The following is a 20,841-nucleotide window of genomic DNA, read 5'->3' as shown; positions in this document are numbered from 1 at the left end:
AATAATTTTCCTCCCACTGTGTCAAAGCCTGGTGTTAAACGATAAGGAGAGCTTTGCCAAATGATTTACAGTGAAGAGACTCAAAGGAGAAGAGACTCAATGGAGACCTCAAGTATCCTGTCTCTTCACTGTCTGATCCCTGTGCTCTCCGCTCTCACTCATATGTGTCGGCCGGGGCACAAGTATTTCCCTTTCTTAATTTGTCCCATGACAGCTTGACATCCCCCATGATTACAGCTGGGAGTGTTTCCGGTACGTGACCTAACAAGTAAACACTGAGGCCTAGATGTTTCTCCATGACTAAGAGGAAAGCTAAATATATAGTAGTTTACAAGCTTCACTCAGTCAACCCTAGATCAGTCAACCCTAGATCCACCCCTGTGCATATGACTAAGCCATATGCATATGACACCTTAGTCCACTGTCCCTACATGTGGTCTGTAAATGTAGGTAATTCCCAGTGGAGTGTGTTGTATGTTGTAGCTGTTTGTTCTTAAAAACATCATATATATATATATTACTGTAAAAATGTATCACATTCCTTGTGTATGATCATATATTTTGAAAAACGAAATGCATGCTAGTAAAACTAAATGCATGCTCCTCAACCATTCGCTGCCCGCACCCGCCCGCCCGACTAGCATCACTACTCTGGACGGTTCTGACTTAGAATATGTGTCACGACTTCCGCCGAAGTTGGTCCCTCTCCTTGTTCGGGCGGCTCGTCCCCGAGGCCGGTGTCATTGCTAGAGCCGGGCGTCAGGGGGGGGGTACTGTCACGACTTCCGCCGAAGTTGGTCCCTCTCCTTGTTCGGGCGGCGTTCGGTGGTCGAAGTCACCGACTTTCTAGCCATCGCTGATCCTCTTTTCATTTTCCTTTGGTTTTGCCTTGTCTTGTATCACACCTGGTTCCAATCCCATCAATTACATTGATGTGTATTTAACCCTCTGTTCCCCCTCATGTCTTGTCGGTGATTGTTTGTTTGTAAGCTAGTATGTGCAAATTATGTTCTGGTGTGCGACGGGTTTTGTACCCACTTGTATTATTTTGTATATTTTGGTTTTCGGAGTTTTTTTTTTTTTTTTTTTTTTTTTTTTATTTTATTTTATCCCCTTTTCTCCCCAATTTTCGTGGTATCCAATCGCTAGTAATTACTATCTTGTCTCATCGCTACAACTCCCGTACGGGCTCGGGAGAGACGAAGGTCAAAAGCCATGCGTCCTCCGAAGCACAACCCAACCAAGCACTGCTTCTTAACACAGCGCGCCTCCAACCCGGAAGCCAGCCGCACCAATGTGTCGGAGGAAACACCGTGCACCCGCCCCCCTCGGTTAGCGCGCACTGCGCCCGGCCCGCCACAGGAGTCGCTGGAGCGCGATGAGACAAGGATATCCCTACCGGCCAAACCCTCCCTAACCCGGATGACGCTAAACCAATTGTGCGTCGCCCCACGGACCTCCCGGTCGCGGCCGGCTGGCCAGTTGAGAACAAGTTCTCATTTACAACTGCGACCTGGCCACGATAAAGCATAGCAGTGCGACAAAAACAACAACACAGAGTTACACATAAACAAATGTACAGTCAATAACACAAAAGAAAATACAAATAGAAAGATCTATGTACAGTGTGTGTAAATGTAGAAGAGTAGGGAGGTAGGCAATAAATAGGCCCTAGAGGCGAAAACAATTCAAATTTAGCATTAATACTGGAGTGATACATGTGCAGATGATGATGTGCAAGTAGAGATACTGGGGTGCAAAAGAGCAAGAGGGTAAGCAATAATATGGGGAGGAGGTAGTCGGGTGTGCTATTTACAGATTGGCTGTGTACAGGTACAGAACTCCGCATCTCTGGCAACCGAAGCGATAGAACAAACTACCAGCCGGCTTGGGTAGGATCCTATTTGTGTCGGGACTATATCTTGTGGAAGGATGAAAACACCCATGCCAATATATCCTCCAAACACCAGCTTCTCTGGCATTATCACTTAAATAACATACCATTTTCTTCACATCCTTTTTCCACTATGTGGGAAGGGGTCCCTCCTCATTGTGAAACCTAGAGAGATTTGAACACTATTCAATGGATGCCAGTATAGATATTCCTGCAATATCTCAATTAGTCCCTGATAGCTGTGCTATTGAGCATGAAACTCATAAGATGTTAAGAGAATTTGGGCTACAGAACGTCACAGTCCACTTTTATTGAAACAGAATTCAAAGATATTTGATGTTTTCAGGTACAGAGAGAGATAAGGAAAAAATACGAAAATGTAAAACACGGAGGCCTATGCATTCCTCTCCAGCCATGGAGGATCAATAGCTTGCACTACTCACTTCAGTCATTGGGAAGGAGATCAGTTTTACCATAAATAATTACTGAACATTAGGAGAATTGTAATCACAGAAGCTTTTTTCTGTTAAGTTTTACATGCTAGTGCAACAGTGTCCATCCCTATACGGCCTACCCAAGGGTGGAGATGATGCTTGGGACAGGTGGCTACTTTTCCATGTCAGCTTTTCCACACTGGTGTCAAAATGTCTCATGTCTGCTAGGGTGGGCCAGAGTTCCACAGATTCCCGCATAGCATGTGGATTCATATCTGCTGTTCCCTGAGAACTGTCTAAAATAATCCAACATTGCTTTACAGGAACGTGTGCAATTAAGTGATTGGCTTTGTTCCAAGACTATGTGACAGTTGTACTTTATGCACTCATCACAGCGGTTAAACTGATGGTGTCCCTCCTCCCAGCTGGTCCATACTCTGATGCCTGGATATCCCAGGGGCTCTCATATCTAGGGACAGGATTCTTTCCTGACTATGTGACCAGACCAGGTAGAAACAGTGAACCTAGTTATTCCTAGTCAGTTCACAATGCCACTTAATATAATGTTTACATACCCTACATTACTCATCTCATATGTATATGTATATACTGTACTCTATATCATCTACTGCATCTTGCCATCTTTATGTAATACATGTATCACTAGCCACTTTGAACTATGCCACTTTATGTTTATATACCCTACATTACTCATCTCATATGTATATACTGTACTCTATACCATCTACTGCATCTTGCCTATGCCGTTCTGTACCATCACTCATTCATATATCTTTATGTACATATTCTTTATCCCTTTACACTTGTGTGTATAAGGTAGTAGTTGTGGAATTGTTAGGTTAGATTACTCGTTGGTTATTACTGCATTGTCGGAACTAGAAGCACAAGCATTTCGCTACACTCGCATTAACATCTGCTAACCATGTGTATGTGACAAATAAAATTTGATTTGATTTGATTTGATTTGAAGGTCAGTAAAGTCTCTTGGGCCTGCTCATATCTGCAAGAGCAGGGATACAGGACATCTAACTGAGCGTCACCCTTGACTGTAGGGGATGTAGCAAGGGGCTCTGGATCTGTGCCCGGTGGTGGGTCCCCCAGGCAGCTGCATGGACCAGGGGCACAGACAGACAGGCCTTCTTTCAGACACATTGCTCCTTTTATGCCTCACACACTACGGCATTGATCTAGGGTGCCTGTCTACGCTACAAGTCACAACTAAGGTCTGTATGGAATTAATGCAACATTTATCTTACAAAGGTAATTTGCATAATATAAATGAATAATGTCAACAAAATGTCGAGAACATTATATGTTTAAGTACCCAATTGCTCCACACAAAGTATGAAAACTTACAAAATATTCACATTACTCAATATATCTTTGAAACCTACATTTTTTGCCCCAGACACTTGGGTACTCCAGTGAGGAAGTTCTCTGCAGGCCCAGTGGAGTTTGGATGGAGCACTAGTTGACTCTTTCCATCAGTGGGCTATGGCTCCAGCAGTGAGGTTGTTATGACAATGTTGGGATTGTGTTTGGGGTACATGGTCCTGTGTAGCTCAGTTAGTAGAGCATGGTGCTTGCAACGCCAGGGTTGTGGGATTCATTCTCACGGGGGACCAGTTTGAAAATGTACCCACTCACTACTGTAAGTTTCTCTAGATAAGAGTGTTTGCTAAATGACAATTTCTTTAAATGTAAAATGCACTGGGGGGGAGGTGATTATGACAGGGTCTAAGAGTGAGAGAGCGCAGCCTCTTCTGTCTCTCTCAGTCACTCTGGGGCTCTGCTCAGTAATCACTATCAGCCCTGGTCTGCCTGCTTGATATTCACTGCAGTCCTCCTGTACTGTTGCTGATCCACCGCCCAGTGCCCAGTGTAAACTCTGAGACAGATAATGGAATGTAAAAGTGAGACTGTAGCCTGGTCATGCCAGATTGGTTTGTGATTTTATTTTTTACCTGTATTTAACTAGGCAAGTCACAAATTCTTATTTACAGAGACAGCCTACACTGGCCAAACCCAAACGACACTGGGCCAATTGAGCGCCGCCCTATGGGACTCACAATCAGAGCCGGTTGTGATACAGCCTAGATACGAACCAGGGTGTCTGTAGTGACACCTCTAGCACTGAAATGCAGTGCCTTAGACCGCTGCACTGCTTGGGAGGCCCAAATGTATTTTGTATGGCATGAGGATGAAGTTCAGAGGAGTTGGTAAAGGAATAAAACAGATAAAACAGACACCAGGCTTGTGAAGTTCAGGTTCCTCTCAGATTGACATGTTTTACAGACCTCTTCTAGGCCATGGCAGTGAACATAGATCTCCTCAGCATGGTGTGTATGTTTCATAAGTTCATAACAGCTGTTTAGCTATAGAGGGACTTCCTTGGGGCTACTCTGTTGAGATGAATGAATCCCCCCCGCTCTGACCATAGGGAGGTAAGGCCACCTGCGCCATCACATTACAGGCCTGCTGAGCCGGTTGAAGCATCCTGTTTCCTATGAGTGCAATGCCCTTGGTTTCCCCTGACTCAATTTGACTTTGTAATGATTTACTTAGATATTCAAGAGAGTTATTGTGAGGCACTACAATGAAAGTTATGCAGACATTAGATGAGTAAAAAGTCATCATGATGTTTGTTTAGTATGATATTTACATCTAAATAAAGCCTGATAATCTGAAATAATATCTTACAGTACGTATTGTTACCATTGTCATCAAGAACCCCATTTAATGTGCTGATGTACCTGGTGGACACATCAGTGAAGTAAGAAGAAAGTCATGATCAATATTCACAAATCACTCTTTCTATTATCTATTAGGCTAAAGCAATCATGTGTGATTAAGAACACATAGGCCTAATGGTTTCATTGTTTGTACTCCTGACACTGTTTGTTCTCCAGAGATGGACTTGATGCATAGGTTGGCTCAGAAATGATGAGACTGGGGGCCTCCTGAGTGGTGCAGGGGTCTAAGGCACTGCATCGCAGTGCTTGAGGAGTCACTACAGACCTGGTTTCAATCCTGGGCTGTGTCGCAGCCGGCCATGTCCGGGAGACCCATGAGGCGGCACACAATTGGCCCAGCGTTGTCTGTGTTAGGGGAGGGTTTGGCCAGCCGGGATGTCGCGTTGCGCTCTAGCAACTCCTCGGTCGCCAGTTGTACGCTGTTTCCTCCAACACATTGGTGCTTCTGGCTTAAGCGAGTAGGGTCGTGTTTTGTAGGATGCATGGCTCTTGACCTTCGCCTCTCCCGAGTTGCAGCGATGGGACAACACTGTAACTACCAATTGAGGAGAGTAAATCTGGGAGACTATGATATTATGTTTGGTAGTGTTACATAAGATAGAAGGTTACTTAATACAAAAACAAAAGGAAGGTCAGGGTGGGTGGGTGGATAACACAATAACACAAATGTCTAGCTATCACGGACAACTTTCGAATTTGAGCCAATTAGCAACTTTTCAACTCAGCCGGCTAACCTAGCAACCTAGCTAACGTCAGCCATATCAAATTGGAATTCGTAACATATCATATGTTTTGCAAATTCGTAACATATGGTATGTTTTGCAAATTTGTAACAAATGTACAAATTGCAGTTCGTAACATATTGTATGAATTACAAAGCATATCATACGAAATGGATGATGGACATCCACAAATAAATACATACCATACGAAACGTAACGTATCATACTAAATGGAGCGTACGGATTTACGTGCAGAATAATACAAATGTTCTGAGACCACGTTAAAATGATGGACAGATATTCTAAGACTGTCATCTACCGGGGATTTTTAGCATTGCACTTAAAAAATTATAATTTGAAATGTCATAACCTTCAAATGATGGCAAAAAATAAGTCAATTTTCCATCCTGGAAAAAATCCTAATCCACAAGCCAGTGGATGGTTGCTTAGTATAAATGTCCTTTCAAAAAGCCTTTTTACAGGATCTTCCCAGCAATACCATAGTACCTCTTAGGTTCTTGGTAAGAGTCTACATCATGACCAAATGTTTAACTCTACAAGACATTACTTTGTTACTTCAATTATTGGTGGATTTGTATCAAACCAGGTGACCTATTTTTCATTGTCATTCATAAACATTCCATTGTTTACTTTCTCTTTACTGTATATATCATGGATGAACAAATCATATAATTGCAGATCAGAACTATTTATACAGCCCAGCACAGCTTCAGCTTAAAGAAGCGTCCAGTCAACAGCGCCCTCTAAAGGCCCTGGTAGAGTCCTACCTACTGGAGCGCCACTCTCTGACAAACATAATGGACCAAGTCCCCAAAAATGTTTTTTTATCATGTAGGTTTAAGATGAATATACTGGACAGTAATGAGAATAGGAAGATATCTTCTTAATCTTCTGTTCATGCAGAAGGTTTTCAAAGTCTTGCTGTGATTGAGACTATTAACTTTAGATGTGCTGAAGAAATGTATCTAATAAAATGATTTGATCTATGAAAACGATATAATTAATTACAGTTATAATTGAAATCGTAATCTTATGTTCTGTGCAACATATGTTGACTATGCTGATTATGTGTTTATTCATGATCAACAATAACCAACGATTCTCCATGAGGACTTTTAACACAAAATGGGTATTATACTGCATCATCCATCTTTTTGGGATTCTCTGTTATTGCAATCTACACTAAAAGAAACATATTTTTTTCCCACTACATTTGTGTAGTGATGTTTCATCACTGTATATGTCTTTGATAAATAGTTGCATTAAATTAACGTCATTAATTGACTCTTGCAGTCTATATCTTATTCACAGGTAACTCAGACCTACAAATGTGCATGCATAGGCATACAACTGTTCTAATACCTTTGGGTGCTTTTAACTTGCACAATGATCGTTCTCTGCCACGTCCAACAACAACTAGCACCACATTGTGGCACAACACACAATTTCGAGCCATTTTTGGTTTGATCTCATTGTTCAAGATCAATTACTAATCATTTTGTTCTTTAAATGTCTTTAAATTAAAGTTGTTAAGAAAAATGTTTTTTTTGTGCCCACACTTTCAGCGTTAATTGCATTGTATTATCATCCCACTTGGCACACAGTGGTTGTATCAACGTTGTTTCCACGTCATACCTTCTTGCCCTTTGTGCTGTTGTCTGTGCCCCATAATGTTTGTACCATGTTCTGTGCTGCTATCATGTTGTGCTGCTGCCATGTTGTGTTGCTACTGTGTTGTTGCCATGTTGTGTTGCTATCATGCTGTGTTGTCATGGGTTGCTGCCTTGATATGTCTTATGTCTCTCTTTATGTAGTGTTGTGTTTTCTCTCTTGTCGTGATGTGTGTTTTTGTTTTTCTTTTATTTGTTTTATTTTTAATCCCAGCCCCCATCCACGCTGGAGGCCTTTTGCCTTTTGGTAGGCCGTCATTGTAAATATGAATTTGTTCTTAACTAACTTGCCTAGTTAAATAAACGTTTAATTAAAAAAATTACAATAAATTAAGAAGTGAATTACTTGATAATAACTGCTCAAGACATTCATCTTAGACCAAAATTGATATTTGTAAGCATTTGGCATGTTGTTGAGCTAAAAGGTTGTCATAGTAACGAGAAGTAAAAGGAAAGAACAAGAGCAATGTCACGCCCTGACCATGGAGAGCCTTTGTTTTTCTATGGTATAGTAGGTCAGGGCGTGACTGGGGGTTGTTCTAGTTAGTTATTTCTATGTGGGGTTCTGAGTTATTATTTCTATGTTGGTGATTGGTATGATTCCCAATTAGAGGCAGCTGGTAATCATTGTCTCTAATTGGGGATCATATTTAGGTAGTGTCACGCCCTGACCTTAGAGATCCTTATTTATTCTCTATGTTTGGTTAGGTCAGGGTGTGACTCGGGTGGGAGATTATATGTTTTCTATTTCTTTGTTGTTTTTGCCATGTGTGGCCCCCAATCAGAGGCAGCTGTCTATCGTTGTCTCTGATTGAGGATCATATATAAGTTGTGTCACGTTCCTGACCTGTTTTCTGTTAATTTTGTATGTGTTTAGTTGGTCAGGGCGTGAGTTGGGGTGGGCATTCTATGTTTTGTGTTTCTATGTTTAGGTCAGGTGTAATTAGCCTTATATGGTTCTCAATCAGGGACAGGTGTTTGACGTTTCCTCTGATTGAGAACCATATAAAGGTAGGCTGTTCACACTGTTTGTTTGTGGGTGATTATCTTCCGTGTCTGTGTATGTTGCACCATACGGGACTGTTTCGGTTTGTTCGTTCGTTTGATGTAGTCTGTTCCTGTTCGTGAGTTCTTCGTGTTATATGTAAGTTCTTAGTTCAGGTCTGTCTACGTTCGTTTTGTTATTTTGGTAATCATTTCAAAGTGTTTTCGGTTTTCGTCTTTACTTTAATAAACATGTATATGTCAAATTATCACGCTGCGCTTTGGTCCAATCCCTACTCCTCCTCTTCATCCGAAGAGGAGGAGGACAGCCGTTACAAGTTGTGATTTTCCGTTTGGGTTTTGTGGGGAGTTATTTTCTGTTTAGCTGTTTTGTTGCCTGACAGAACTGTTCGCTTTCGTTTTCTACTTTGTTATTTTGTTGCGGTGTTCAGTTTTATTAAAAATCATGAATGCCTACCACGCTGCACCTTGGTCTCCTTCTTCAACCCACGAGAGTCGTTACAGGTAGCCTTTTTCCACCTGTGTTTTATGGGATATTGTTTTGAGTTAGTGCACGTAGCAACTCTGTAGTCACGGTTCGTTGTTAGTTTTGTTTATTTGTTTTTGTCTTTGTTTAGTTTCACTTTCTAATAAATAATGTGGATCTCAACATCCGCTGGGCCATGGTCCGACATTTATTCTAACGAGCGTGACAAGCAAAGTAATTCGTTTGATTACATTTATTTTATTAAAATGGACTCAATGAGTCACATTATAGATAACACCTTAACTTAAGGTGCAAATAAAGTGATTCAATGTCACAACAAGAACTTGGATAAATCTCCAAGACATGATACTTCATCAGAGTAAAGACACACAGAATTGTTTGAAATAAACAAGGGTTTTACAATGAGAAAACATCTGCAGTAAATACATTTTTCAGGTATTAAAACAGATGAAATAGTGATAATCACAGAGTGATGATAACATAATACCCAGTTTGGGTAAATAATCCTCATAGAGGAACAGTGATGCTATAACTCAGGTTGAACATTATCAATATAACTGATACATGCTTCACAGAAGATGCTTAATACAATGTAGTGGTAAAAAAAAATGTTGCTTATACATTTTGACCTAAAAACAGATCTGTCATAGACAATCACAATCACAGATTGATCCCAGTTTTGGGTTAAAATTCCTCATCTAGGACCATTAAAGCTATTGTTAATCATGAATAAAAACATGATCAACATAGTCAAGGTTACGATTTCAATGCACACAACAACAATATTGTTTTCATACATTACACATTTTTCTCATAAAAATGCATTTACTTCAATACAACTGAAATAAAAAGTCTCAATCACTGCAAGACTTTTCAAAATGCTATGTACTCAGATGATGAGGAAGATCTCTGATCACTGTCCATCACATTAATGTTAGACCAACATGGTCCATTGAGTTTGTTTGAGAGTGGAGTTCCAGTCTGTAGGACTCTACCAGAGACTCCAGAGAGTGATGTTGACTGGACTCTTCTCTTTGCTGATGCTGTGCTGGGCTGTGGAGCTCAACTGAGGCAGGTCACTCTCCCTCCTGTTCTTATCAGAGGTTGGATGCAGGCTCTGCAAGTGGCTCAGCAGTCTTCTCTGGGACTGTGTCTTTACCTCATTCTTGGACAGGAAGTGCACAATCTCATGGACACCCCTGGAGTAACACTGTAAACCTGGTACTGTTGCTGTTATCTCAGGAAGCAAACTGTCATCTCCTGGATGTTGGCTTTCTCCAGCTTGGAGTCTGACTGCTGGTTGAGGATGTCTGGACGCAGGAGAAAATTGAGCAGCTCAATGCTGATGTTGATACGAACTCCGTGTAACTTCACCACTGGCTTTCTTAGCTGCAAGAAGAGAAGAGGAGTCATTAATAACCTTATTATGAGATAATAATGAAACTAATAAATAATCAATCAAATAAGATTCATTTCCTTAAAATTGATTCTTCAATTTACCTTGTTGGTCAGTCAGGTGCTCATTAGAGTAGATCATAGCTGAAGTGATTGTAGGTACCATGGCTGGATCTCTGTGCTGTAGAGGTCTCTGTGTAGAGTGAATCTGATTCCTACTGGCTTCATCTCTGCTGTATGTAGTCCATAATCTGCATTTGAATGTGTAGGTCTTGGGCTTGTTGGAGTTTCTCACAGTCTGTAGCCAATGGGTGAGCTTGGGAGGACAATGAGGAATGTGGAGCTGCCCCATGCTCAGTGTTCTTATTGTTGGGGGACAATGGTCACGTCTCATGGAACAGGTGGAGAGGTGGGGGGTGATAGAGAGGGTTGTGTGAATCTGGGAAACTAGTGACCCCCAGATCTACTGCCTGATGTTGGGATCAATGATGCTGAGAGAGCACACACTCATCATCACAACTTACACATGAAATTTACAATGTAACTTAGTCCCCACCTATGAAAACATTGTTGAATGTATAGTGTTTAAACGCTTTATTACTGATTCAGTCACATTTTATTATCTCACAATGAATGTGAGATAATGACAAAACTTATGATATAGTATAGTGTTTTACATTTTGTCACAATTGAAAAGTTAAACATATTTATAATTTTCTGTGCTGCTGAATTTCATTTTTGTCAAAAGAAATTAATATTGAGTCAAATATGACGTCTTTCAAAAATATAAAGTATGTTAATTTGCAGAGAAATATAGCTTATGGTTAAGTTCACAGGTTCGATATTGTATTAATAGCATGAGGTCTCAAAAGTCAGTAGTAGTAATTATACTGTCAAGCACTCTGGAGTCCAGAGGTAGCAGATGTTTCCTCTGTCTTGAGGCTACTGGTCAGTGTGAGTAGAGAACTGATCTGAGTTTCCCACACTGAGTCATGTGTGCTGTGATCAATGCACTACAAAAGCTGCTCAGTGAACCCTCACTGACGGCTATTGGCTCTGTGTTCTATTATAGACAGAGTATGACATCACAGACCATCTGGATTTTGGAGGGAAACACTAGAACACTTGATTTTATCCTAAAAGTGTGCTGCAAGACATATACTGTACTTTATCAGTGTTCATTTCTACGTTATGTTTGTACCCTGGAGAAACTGATGTATTCAGCTATTGTTTAATTCCCTTCTATAAGTGTTGCTATTCCCCAGTGACTCTGGGTGTTCCCCAGACAGTCAGGTGCTGATGGGACTGATGATGATGATGACACTAGACTGAGACTCTGCTCTCCAGAGCTTTCCCACACTCTGCCCATTGACAGAGCTTCCACCTAACAACAGAAGTGTGCCTTGTTAAATGCTAATTCATCTCTACACAAGCAGTTCCCATTAAGCACCTGGGGGAGAAAAAATTAATACATCTGACATGCATATATTAAGAATGTAGTAAATACAAATATTTTGACTATTGGATGATATAGACTTGTACAGCATATGGCCATTCAGAGATGGTCAAGATTGGACTGAATACTGAAGATATTTCAAGCGTATACGTTTTAGATATAAGATTTAAAATCTTCGATACAACATTCACATTTTAGCAGATGCTCTTATCCAGTGTCAATGATGCTGAGAGAGCACACACTCATCATCACAACTTACACATGAAATTGTGCATACTTTTTTTGTACTGATCACCTGTAGGTCTTGAACCCACAACCCTGGCATTGCAAGCGCCTTGCTCTACCTACTGAGTTACACAGGACTACTAAAATGTAATCATGTTTGTATAAAGTGTAATATAATGTATTTCCTGATCTGTTACCTAATTCCTCTTACACCCTGTCATAATAAAAAAACACTTGTGCAGTCCTTATAATTCATTATATCTGTGATTTAATTCATTTCTAGAATTCAATGATGAAACCTTACAAGTGAAATTCCTTCTCACCCCTCATCATACAGGGTACAGAAGTCTATTGTCCCAAAGCGGGTCTGTGAGTGAGTTTTCCTTGGTTTCCCACACTCTCTCCATTCACTGCTCCAAACAATCTGACATACATAAATTAAGAATGCAGTAAATACAAACATTTTGACTATTGTATGAAATAGACTTGTACAGCATATGACCATTCAGAGATAGTTAAGATTGGACTGAATGCTGAAAATCTTTCAAGCATATATTTTTTAGATATAAACTGTATCAAATCAAATCAAATTGTATTTGTCACATGCGCCGAATTCAACAGTGAAATGCTTACTTACAAGCCCTTAACCAACAATGCAGTTTTAAGAAAATACCCCCCCACACAAAAAAAAGTAGGACATAAGAAAAACAAATAATTAAAGAGCAGAAGTAAATAATGTGTCAACGTGCGGGGCACCGGTGTCGAGGTAGTTGAAGTAATTATGTAAATGCAGGTAGGGTTATTAAAGTGGCTGTTGTGGCAAAGAAGGGGGCCGAGTGATAAATGGCAGATTTGTGAGGGCAGAACTAATAAACGGGCTCTGCCCTCTCACTAAAATGGCCACCCCGACCAGAACTACAGGTCGCCAAATGGCCGACCGCCAAAACTACAATTCTCAGAAGCAAGGGGAACGCTCAGAAGGTGGGGCCGACCCACAGATAAGGGATCAAGACAATCAGGAAGAGAGAGAGGAAGGGGCTGGGGGGGATCTGTGAACCATAGAGATAGAGAAAGTGACCATATATATATTGGCTGGATTTACCGTGTATGACCTGGACTGTTTGGACATACCTGTTGGTGTTTGGAACTGGACCTACCGAGAACCTGATTTGTGTACCGAACCATGCTATCCCTGACCCCGCCTGTGGCCTGGGTGGACCAGGACGGGGAAAGCAACACAAAGGTACTGTCCTGTTAAAAAGAACTCTCATTCTGGGGAGATTTTGGTGACGGTCGCCCGTTTAATTTGTGAAAAATTCTCCTAACCTTGAAGAGGTTTGTCACGCTATGCATAGATGATAACGGAGAGTAGCAGCAGTGTGGGGGGGGTCTTATAGCTTCGGGGTAGAAGCCTCTTGGACCTAGACTTGGCGCTCCGGTACCGCTTGCCATGCGGTAGCAGAGAGAACAGTCTATGACTAGGGTGGCTGGAGTCTTCGACAATGTTTAGGGCCTTCATCTGACACTGCCTCGTATAGAGGTCCTGGATGGCAGGAAGCTTGGCCACGGTGATGTACTGTGCCGTACACACTACCCTCTGTAGTGCCTTGTGGTCAGAGGCCGAGCAGTTGCCATACCAGGCAGTGATGTAACCGGTCAGGATGCTCTCGATTGAGGACCTTTTGATGCTAAGAAGACCCATGCCAAATCTTTTCAGTCTCCTGAGGGGGAAAAGGTTTTGTCGTGCCCTCCTCACGACTGTCTTGGTGTGCTTGGAACATGTTAGTTTGTTGGTGATGTGGACGCTAAGGAACTTGAAGCTCTCAACCTGCTCCCCTTCAGCCCTGTGGTTGAGAATGGGGGCGTGCTAAGTCCTCCTTTCCTGTAGTCCACAATCAACTTCTTTGTCTTGATCACGTTGAGGGAGAGGTTGTTGTCCTTGCACCACACGGTCAGGTCTCTGACTTCCTCCCTATAGGCTGTCTCATTGTTGTCGGTGATCAGGCCTACCACACTTGTGTCATCAGCAAACTTGATGATGGTGTTGGAGTTGTGCCTGGCCCTTGCAGTCATAAGTGAACAGGGAGTACAGGAGGGGACTGAGCACGCACCCCTGAGGGGCCCCCGTGTTGAGGATCAGCGTGGCAGATGTGTTGTTACCTACCCTTAACACCTGGGGACAGCCCGTCAGGAAGTCTAGGATCCAGTTGCAGAGGGAGGTGTTCAGTCCCAGGGTCCTTAGCTTAGTGATGAGCTTTGAGGGCAGTATGGTGTTGAACGCTGAGCTGTTGTCAATGAATAGCATTCTCACATAGGTGTTCCTTTTGTCCAGGTGGGAAAGGGCAGTGTGGAGTACAATAGATTGCATCATCTGTGGATCTGTTGGTGTGGTACACAAATTGGAGTGGATCTAGGGTTTCTGGGATAATGGTGTTGATGTGAGCCATGACCAGCCTTTCAAAGCATTTCATGGCTACAAACGTGAGTGATACGGATCGGCAATCATTTAGGCAGATTACCTTAGTGTTCTTGGGCACAGGGACATGGTGGTCTGTTTGAAACATGTTGGTATTACAGACTCAGACAGGGAGAGGTTGAAAAGGTCAGTGAAGACACTTGCCAGTTGGTCAGCGAATGCTGAATCATCTTTGATTCTACAATCTGATCATGTTTTGTATAAAGTGTGACATAATGTCTTTATTGGTCTGTTACCTAATTCCTCTTAAACCTTGTCATAATAAAAAAAAACACTTGTGCAGTCCTTACAATTCATTGTCTAATTTCAACTGGTGATGACAAGTTTTACCAATGTCACATAGCCCCTGCTCCCACAGCCCTGGGTGCAATATGTGAAACATAAAAAAGCTGCTACCTATTCATTATTTTTTTGCATTTTGATGTGGAGGATATATCTGTGACATAATGAATATATAAAATTCATTTGAGGAAACCTTACTAGTGAAATTCCTGCTCACCCCTCATCATACAGGGTACAGAAGTCTGAGTCTATTGTCCCAAAGCGGGTCTGTGAGTGAGTTTTCCTTGGTTTCCCACACTCTCTCCATTCACTGCTCTCAATGGAGGAACAATAGAAGTGTGCCTTGTTATAATGCATCATAGTAGGTATTCAGTTCAGTCCGGTTTCTAGGCAACCATTAAATATGCTTCAATTATAAAAACAGCATCTGGTACTAGAGAAGGTTCCCTGAAAAACTTGGATTGGAGGAAATTATTTAGTTAAAGAACAGTCAGCACTATAGAGTAGCACTTGTCTTGGTTCTGACCTAAATTGAATCAATGAGAGACAAGTGACATGTTGATTTTAGCCATCACCTTAACCCTAACCTTAATCCTAACCCTAGTTTTACTGTATGTCCACACCCCTTCTGAACCCTAACACTAAACACAACCCTAACTCCAGCTTCTTGTCCACACCCCGTTTCAACCCTAACCATAACCCTAACTCCAACTCTAGCTTCATGTCCACACCCCGTTTCAACCCTAATCATAACCCTAACCCCAACTCTAGCTTCATGTCCACACCCCGTTTCAACCCTAATCATAACCCTAATCCCAACTCTAGCTTCATGTCTACACCCCGTTTCAACCCTAACCATAACCCTAACTCTAGCTTCATGTCCACACCCCGTTTCAACACTAAACACAACCCTAGCTCCAGCTTCATATCCACACCCCGTTTCAACCCTAACCATAACCCTAACTCTAGCTTCATGTCCACACCCCGTTTCAACACTAAACACAACCCTAACTCCAGCTTCATATCCACACCCTGTTTAAACCCTAACCATAACCCTAACTCTAGCTTCATGTCCACACCCCGTTTCAACCCTAACCATAACCCTAACCCCAACTCTAGCTTCATGTCCACACCCTGTTTAAACCATAACCATAACCCTAACCCTAACTCTATCTTCATGTTCACAACCCGTTTCAACCCTAACCATAACCAAAACCCTAACTCTAGCTTCATGTCCACACCCCGTTTCAACCCTAACCATAACCCTAACCCTAACTCTAGCTTCATGTCCACACCCCGTTTCAACACTAACCATAACCAAAACCCTAACTCTAGCTTCATGTCCACACCCCGTTTCAACCCTAACCATAACCCTAACCCCAACTCTAGCTTCATGTCCACACCCCGTATCAACACTAACCATAACCCTAACCACAACTCTAGCTTCATGTCTACACCCCGTTTCAACCCTAACCATAACCATAACCCTAACTCTAGCTTCATGTCCCCACCCTGTTTCAACCCTAACCATAACCCTAACCCTAACTCCAGCTTCATGTCCACACCCCGTTTCAACCCTAACCATAACCCTAACCCTAACTCCAGCTTCATGTCCACACCCCGTTTCAACCCTAACCATAACCCTAACCCTAACTCTAGCTTCATGTCCACACCCCGTTTCAACCCTAACCATAACCCTAACTCCAACTTCATGTCCACACCCCGTTTCAACCCTAACCATAACCATAACCTTAACTCTAGCTTCATGTCCACACCCCGTTTCAACACTAACCATAACCAAAACCCTAACTCTAGCTTCATGTCCACACCCCGTTTCAACACTAACCATAACCAAAACCCTAACTCTAGCTTCATGTCCACACCCCGTTTCAACCCTAACCATAACCCTAACCCCAACTCTAGCTTCATGTCCACACCCCGTATCAACACTAACCATAACCCTAACCCTAACTCTAGCTTCATTTCTACACCCTGTTCCAACCCTAACCATAACCCTAACCCTAACTCCAACTTCATGTCCACACCCTGTTTCAACCCTAACCATAACCCTAACCCCAACTCTAGCTTCATGTCCACACCCCGTTTCAACCCTAACCATAACCATGACCCTAACTCTAGCTTCATGTCCACACCCTGTTTCAACCCTAACCATAACCCTAACCCTAACTCCAGCTTCATGTCCACACCCCGTTTCAACCCTAACCATAACCCTAACTCCAGCTTCATGTCCACACCCCGTTTCAACCCTAACCATAACCCTAACCCTAACTCTAGCTTCATGTCCACACCCCGTTTCAACCCTAACCCTAAACCTAACTCCAGCTTCATGTCCACACCCCGTTTCAACCCTAACCATAACCATAACCCTAACTCTAGCTTCTTGTCCACACCTTGTTTCAACCCTAACCATAACCCTAACTCTAGCTTCTTGTCCACACCCCGTTTCAACCTTAACCATAACCCTAACTCTAGCTTCATGTCCACACCCCGTTTCAACCCTAACCATAACCCTAACTCCAGCTTCATGTCCACACCCCGTTTCAACCCTAACCCTAACCATAACCCTAACTCTAGCTTCATGTCCACACCCCGTTTCAACCCTAACCAAAACCCTAACTCCAGCTTCATGTCCACACCCCGTTTCAACCCTAACCCTAACTATAACCCTAACTCTAGCTTCATGTCCACACCCTGGGTCTTTTCTTCTTACATGCTGACCACACAGCTCGCGTCTCGTGCCTCAACAAGATTCTGCGTTGCCAGGTGCCAAAATAGAACTTGGTTCTGGTTGTGATGCCTGATGCCTCATTGTTTTTTAGGACGATATACCCACGTGGGTGATTGATAGATGAACTGAGGTCCACACTCCAGTACAATTGGTAGTGGTAATGCACCTTAAAGTTGGTGTCCAAACGCCATACTATGTCCAAAGAAGAAGAAGCCTGAAGGAGGAGAGATTACTCGAAACAAACTCAATTGACCCTTTTCCCTGTGGATTAATTGTTGGAGTAGAGGACCTTGTTCATTTCAGCTAAGATAACAACCCAATGTTTATATCCCAGACAAATTAGCTAGCAACAGCAAGCTAGCTAGCTAAATTTCCATATATGTTTCATGCTATTCGACCTGTCCCAAATAAATAAGGTTTGTTCAGCGTTTGTTTTGATATTTCAACTTGTGATTCCTTTAGGTGTCTAACATGCTGACTGCACGCGTGATGGTGCAGCATGTGGTCAGCATGTTAGACACATTAAGCCATCACTATTTCTGTTCCTGCTCAAAACTGGGATCCCTGTAGATTACTTGATTGAGATGCAATATTTTTAACTTCCAAAACTTCATGACAAATCATTGAAAAAGTAAGTATGACCTTATACAGTAGATCTGCATTGTAGTCTACAGTCAATATGTTGATTACAGTAGAGATCAGGAAAGATCAAGAACAATAACAAATTATTTAATTTCATTATTTTGGGATTTATTGACATTGACTCAGAGTCGCATCATAGACTTGAACACCTAAATATAAGGTGAATAGTTTAGGTGATTACACATCACAACCAGAACTTGGAATAAATCTCCAAGACATATGATACTCGAACAGAGTATAGGATACACATTTACTGTCTTTATAAAAGACAACATATTGTCTAAAATAAACAAAGGTTTCACATTGAGAGAAAACATGTTCTCCGCTTTACAATATCCACATTATTCAAATAATGAGGGCAACATTTTCCCACACAAGGTCTGATCTTTAAACAGATCAATTATTTCTAATCACAGAGTGATGATTACAGGTATAATTCCCAGTTTGGGTAAATAATCATCATGGAGGATCAGTGATTCTGTAGCTCAAGTTGATCAATAACAAATGTTTAACTAATACTGATACATACTTACTGCTCAATATAATGTTAATATGACCATATCACTACAACAATGTAGTTGTAACAACATTGCTTATTCTTGATAAGTGTTTACCTTTAAACAGATAGGTAACAGATAATCACAAAAGGATTGAAGATATAATACACATTTTGGGTTTAAAGTCCTCATGGAGGACAGTTGAAGTTGATCATTAATAAGCAAATTATCAACATAATCAACACATGATGATGCTTCACAAAACATAAAGGTTATTAACATTACAAAAATGCAGTGTTCGCAGATTTCAGTGTTTTATATAAGAGAAACGTTTTAACTTGTTCAGTACAACTGAAATGAAAAGTTTCAATCGAAACACAACTTTTAAAACAACCTGCACAAGCAGAATATGAAGAAGATCTCTGATCACTGTCCATCACATTAATGTTAGACCAACATGGTCCATTGAGTTTGTTTGAGAGTGGAGTTCCAGTCTATAGGACTCTACCAGAGACTCCAGAGAGTGATGTTGACTGGACTCTTCTCTTTGCTGATGCTGTGCTGGGCTGGGAGCTGAACTGAGGCAGGTCACTCTCCCTCCTGTTCTTATCAGAGGATGGATGCAGGCTCTGGAAGTGGCTCAGCAGTCTTCTCTGGTACTGTGGTTTCAACTCATCCATGGACAGGAAGTGCTGAATCTCTTGGACATAGCTGGAGTAAACCTGATTGACAGCTGCCGAGCAGGAACTCTGGCTGGTTCTGTTGCTGTCATCTCCAGGATGTCGGCTTTCTCCAGCCTGGAGTCTGGTTGCTGATTGAGGATCTCTGGACGCAGGAGAGACTTGAGCTGCTCAATGCTGTTGCTGATACTATCTCTATGTAACTTCTCAACCACTGGCTTTCTTAGCTGCAAGAAGAGAAGAGGAGAGTCAATAATAATATTATTCTGAATACAACAGAGCTGACATGAATGGCTGTATTCTAGAAGCAAAAACTGAAACAATATAACACTATTTGTAACTCAATTTACCTTGTTGGTCAGAGTCAGGTGCTCATTAGAGTAGATCATAGCTGAAGTGATTGTAGGTACCATGGCTGGATCTCTGTGCTGTAGAGGACTCTGTGTTGAGAGAATCTGAGTTCTACTGAGTTCATATCTCCTATATATAGTCCATAATCTGCATATGAATGTGTGGGTCTTGGGCTTGTTGAAGTTTCTCACAGTCTGTAGCCAATGGTTGAGCTTGGAAGGACAATGAGGAATGTGGAGCTGCCCCATGCTCAGTGTTCTTATTGCTGGGGGACAATGGTCACGTCTCATGGAACAGGTGGAGAGGTGGGGGTGATGGAGAGGGTTGTGTGAATCTGGGAAACTAGTGACCCCCAGATCTACTGCCTGATGTTGGGATCAATGATGCTGAGAGAGCACACACTCATCATCACAACTTACACGTGTGAGACTGACGCAGATCCCCTGCATGAATTTTTTACATTTTTTATGGTTGCATTTCTATGAGAATATTGTTTCAAAATATAGAAAAAATGGAGTTGCATTTAGATGCTTGGATATGGAATAGACCTTTCTAGAATTTGTTTCATAGAGAATTTGAACAGGAGGTTTAAACTATAGTAATTAGATTCCGTTCATAATTTTTTTAGAAACAGAGACTTTAAGAACATTGCCACTTTTAAAACGTAATATTGTGTAGTAGTAAGTAAGTTGAAATTCCCCCTGGTATATTTATGTTGCAATACTGCTCTTGTGTCTGTGTATTCACAGATTTGACAGACTAGTGCCAGAGGTAGTGAAGTCTGGAGGTAGCAGATGTGTCCTCTGTCTTGAGGCTGCTGGTCAGTGTGAGTAGAGAACTGATTTGAGTTTCCCACAGTCCTGTGTGCTGTGATCAATGCACTACAAAAACTGCTCAGTGGAGCATTAGTGACGGCTTTTGACTCTGTGTTGTGCTATAGACCAAGCCTGACGTCACAGACCATCTGGATTCTGGAGGGGAAAACGACCACAGGCTCCTTCCATACTGTTTGACAATCATATATTTATTATATTTTATTCCGGATTTTGTTTTTTTGCAGACTACATTAAATTAACATTAT

General features: G+C 41.8%; 1 pseudogene; it reads right to left on the bottom strand.

Annotated features, from left to right (window-relative positions):
- Positions 1-19,233: 19,233 nt before the first annotated feature.
- Positions 19,234-19,822, bottom strand: LOC120024564 (annotated as a pseudogene).
- Positions 19,823-20,841: the final 1,019 nt, after the last annotated feature.

Source organism: Salvelinus namaycush, chromosome 2 (genome assembly GCF_016432855.1).
Source record: "Salvelinus namaycush isolate Seneca chromosome 2, SaNama_1.0, whole genome shotgun sequence".
Classification (NCBI taxonomy): Eukaryota; Metazoa; Chordata; class Actinopteri; order Salmoniformes; family Salmonidae; genus Salvelinus; species Salvelinus namaycush.
The sequence above is the reverse complement of the archived record's forward strand: the minus strand, read 5'-3'. Positions and strand labels throughout refer to the sequence as shown.